Source organism: Lynx rufus, unplaced genomic scaffold (assembly GCF_022079265.1).
Source record: "Lynx rufus isolate CCGP_SWC_20201006 ecotype Redwood Valley unplaced genomic scaffold, mLynRuf1.p SCAF_1, whole genome shotgun sequence".
NCBI classification, from domain to species: Eukaryota; Metazoa; Chordata; class Mammalia; order Carnivora; family Felidae; genus Lynx; species Lynx rufus.
In genome coordinates this window covers 98,577,743-98,582,289 of record NW_025814823.1, presented here as the reverse complement: position 1 = coordinate 98,582,289, position 4,547 = coordinate 98,577,743, and the positions used below count along the sequence as shown (strand labels likewise).

The 4,547-nt window shown below is 38.5% G+C and overlaps 1 non-coding gene across 1 annotated transcript; it reads left to right on the top strand.

Moving 5' to 3' along the window:
• The first annotated feature begins 1,022 nt into the window (after positions 1 to 1,022).
• On the top strand, positions 1,023 to 1,130 carry LOC124523467 (U6 spliceosomal RNA). Its single transcript, XR_006964999.1, has one exon. It is a non-coding gene; the product is annotated as a U6 spliceosomal RNA (small nuclear RNA).
• Positions 1,131 to 4,547: the final 3,417 nt, after the last annotated feature.

Genomic DNA, 4,547 nt, shown 5'->3' with positions numbered 1-4,547 from the left:
ATTTACAAATTTAATATGATCCTCACAAAATCAACAATTTCTTTTCTTAAAAAAAAATTAAGTTTATTTATTTATTTTGAGAGACAGAGAGAGTAGGGGAGGGGCAGAGAGAGAGGTAGAGAGAGAATCTCAAGCAGGCTGTGCACTGTCAGCCCAGAGCCTGAAGCAGAGCTTGATCTCATGAACTGTGAGGTCATGACCTGAGCCAAAATTCAAGAGTCAGACACTTAACCAACTGAGCCACCCAAGCACCCTCAAATCAACTATTTCTTACAATACAGTGGTGACTCAAAATCATGTATGGAAATTTTTTTAAGTTAGAAAAAATACCTTTCAATCTATGAAAAAAAAGCAACCGTGGGTCATTAGCACTTGTACATAATAAAAACCTAAGTTTCAGGAAATGAAACAGGGCAGTATTGGCACATCAGTCAACAGGCCAGAAGAAAAGAATAGAAATGTCAGAAGCAGATCTCAAACATATTAAAAATTAGCATTTGATAAAGTTATGTCCTAACAGGAAAGATAAAAGTGTCTATTAAATAAATGGTTTGGGTACAAAAGTAAGGTCAGATCTTTAACAGGTTAAATTCCAAATGGTTCCCAGATTTACATGTAAAGAAATGAGTTCATAAAAGCTATGACAAGAAGAAAAAATGAGAACTGTTCTATAATCCCAATGTAGAAAGTCTTTCTAGGACTCAAAATTCAGAATCCACAAACAATAACAGAATACCTCTACATAGTAAAATCTGCCATACTGAACATCAGAGGATAAATAAATGATAAACTGGGAAAAACACTTACAAGTTACATTGTACCTTATGTGCCTAATACATAAAGAATGAAAAAAAAAGAGTTTAAAAAAAAAGTTAAAAGAAGAGAAACAGAAAAATGAGCAAAGGATACAAATAGAGGTTTTATGAGAAAATTAAAAGTCTACAAATGGCTCGTTTTAAAACTTGACAAAAACACAGATTTCACTTACAATAATAGGAAGGCAAATTATAGGTAAACTAAGAGTGCTCATTTTGACAGCACATAGACCAAGAACTGAAGTGATACAGAGAAAATTAGCATTGGCACTATGCAAATATGACATGCATATTCATGCAACATTCCATTTTCAAAAAGCAATACCATTTTTAAGCATTAACTTGACAAAAATCTGTTTTAAAACATACTTGGCAGGTTTGTGGGGAGTAGCACTCTCATTCGTTGCTGGTCAAAGTGTAAGTTGGCATAATCCATATGGAGAACAATTTTGATGGATTTATCAAAATTATAAGGTATATACACTATATATACCAATTCCACTTCCAGGAAAGTGTCTTCCATGTATGTTCATATACACAGAAAATGATGTAAGCACAAGGTTATGCAGTGTAGCATAGATTCTAACAACGAAGTTTAGAAACAAATTATCTGCTGATTAGGGACTTTTTAATATATTATGGTATAGTCACACAAGGGAATACGATACACTGCACATGTTGATCTGGAAAGATACGGGAGATAATTTTTTAAGTAAAAACACAAATATGGAAGAATGTGACACCACGGGTATGAAACACAGGAAAAAAATTCATGTGTATTTGCCTTGGCATGCAAAAAACCTATGAGGAAAGACACATAAGAACCTAACACAATAAAATATGTTTTAATGGTGTACTGGGAACTGGGCAAATGAGAAATACTTTGCATTGTACAGTTTTTATACTCTTTGATGTTTAGAACATGTGCATGTTATTTTCAAAGTAATGCATTTATAGAAGACTGCTAGGGAATGAAGAGAAAAAGACTTTCTTGTCCTGGGTGAGGAAAACATTCACTGGCAATAGTCATGGCAGTCATTGAAGATGCAGATGTACAAAAGTTTGTGTACCAAAGGAACCTCACGTTTCTGCAGAGGCTCTGATCTTGCTAAGACTGATGGACCCACTACTGTGTAATTATCAAGAAAATATTTACAAGGCTTGATAAGAAAGACTCTTGCTGGACCATACTATTGCCCATTACAATTGAAATTAACAAGAAGTTCATTATTTAACATGTCTTGTTGAAAATGACAGAGAATGGCATTGTAGTGCATGTATCCACTCAGTTGAGAACTATGTATAAAGAACACTGTTAGATTATGAAGCCAGTTCAGTGCTGGGCTCTGCTTTCAAAGAGCTTATATTCTTCAAGGACAAAAATGCCATGTATATAAATACATAGAACTACAGAGAGAGAGAGTATAAAAGGTTATGAGTGAAATGAAGTGCCATGAGTTTGAGAGGAGACGAAAATGACCACCAGCTGGAGAACAGGAAGAGGAAGATGGAGAGAGATCTGGCATTTAAATGAAGTAACAAAATGTTAATTTCAGCCATTATGACAAGTGTGAAGTGGTATCTCATTGTGGTTTTGATTTGCATTTCTCTGATGATGAGTGATGTTGAGCATCTTTTCATGTGTCTTTTAGCCATCTGGATGTCTTCTTTGGAAAAGTGTCTATTCATGTCTTCTTCCCATTTCTTCACTGGATTATTTGTTTTTTGGGTGTTGAGCTTGGTAAATTCTTTATAGATTTTGGATATTAACCTTGTATCTGATATGTCATTTGCAAATATCTTCTCCCATTCCCTTAGCTGAGGCAAAGAGGTTGTTGCCTATTTTCTCCTCTAGATTTTGAGGTTTTTGGGAATGTTATAAGTCAACAGCTCTGCTCAGAGAGCGGGAAGGCTAAAGGACAACAGGAGGGAGAGTGTTGAGCCCCAGAGGACAGAGCTCAGCTTGGCAGGGAACAAAGTGCTGGGAAGCGCCATCTCCTTTGCCCATCCCCCAGTCAAAATCCCAAAGGGAACCAGCTCACATCACAAACTTGCATGCACCGCGCAAACACCCAATGCTGTGCTTCTGCAGATCCATCCCTCCAATGGGTCTGCCTCCCTCCAGGTGCCACAGGGCCCCTCCCAAAGTGGACCACCAAAGGCAAAGTGAGCTGAGCCTATCCCTCCCGCCCCTGTGCATCTTGCGGATCCACCCCAGCTAATATGCCAGATCCCATCGAAGCAGCACCATAAGCCTGGCAGTGTGCAAGTAGCCCAGAAAGGGGCCACACCACTCCACAGTGAGTCCTGCCCCTGGGAGAGGGGAAGATAAGATACACACCAGTCTGACTGTGGCCCCAGCGGTGGGCTGGGGGCAGACATCAGGTCTCACTGAGGCCCCGCCCACCAACACAAGTTACTCCAGACAGCACAGGGGAAGAGCCTTGCAGTTCCCCGCCACTCCAGGGATTATCCAAAATGACCGAACAGAAGAATTCTCCTCAAAAGAAACTCCAGGAAGTAGCGACAGCTAACGAACTGATCAAAAACAATTTAAGCAATGTAACAGAAAATGAATTTAAAATAATAGTCATAAAATTAACCTCTGGGCTTGAAAAAAGTATAGAGGACAGCAGATAACTATTTCTACAGAGATCAAGGGACTAAGAAACAGTCAGGAAGAGCTAAAAAATGTTATAAATGAGCTGCAAAATAAAATGGAGGTGACCACAGCTCGGACTGAAGAGGCAGAGGAGAGAATAGGTGAATTAGAAGATAAAATTATGGAAAAAAGAAGAAGCTGAGAAAAAGAGAGATAAATCCAGGAGTATGAGGGGAAAATTAGAGAACTAAGTGACATAATTAAATGAAATAATATACGCATAATTGGGATTTCAGAGGAGGAAGAGAGAAGGAAAGGTGGTTAAGGTATACTTGAAGAAATCATAGCTGAGCACTTCCCTGAACTAGGGAAGGAAAAAGGCATTGAAATCCAAGAGGCACAGAGAACTCCCTTCAGATGTAACTTGAATCGATCTTCTCCATGACATATCATAGTGAAACTGGCAAAATACAAGGATAAAGAGAGAATTCTGAAAGCAGCTAGGGATAAACATGCTCTAACATATAAAGGGAGACCGATAAGACTCGTGACGGATCTGTCTACTGAAACTTGGCAGGCCAGAAAGGAATGGCAGGAAATCTTCAATGTGATGAACAGAAAAAAAAATGCAGCCGAGAATCCTTTATCCAGCAAGTCTGTCATTTAGAATAGAAGGAGAGATAAAGGTCCTCCCAAACAAACAAAAACTGAAGGAATTCATCACCACTAAACCAGCCCTACAAGAGATCCTAAGGGGGATTCTGTGAGTGAAATGTTGCAAGGACCACAAAGTACCAGAGACATCACTGCAAGCATGAAACCTACAGACATCACAATGACTCTAAACCCATATCTTTCTATAATAACACTGAATGTAAATGGACTAAATGCTCCAACCAAAAGACATAGGGTATCAGAATGGGTAAAAAACAAGACCCATCTATTTGCTGTCTACAAGAGACTCATTTTAGGCCTGATGACGCCTTCAGATTGAAAGTGAAGGGATGGAAAACTGTCTATCATGCTACTGGAAGTCAAAAGAAAGCTAGAGTAGCCATACTTATATCAGACAAACTAGACTTTAAAGGCTGTAACAAGAGATGAAGAAGGGCATTATATAATAATTACAG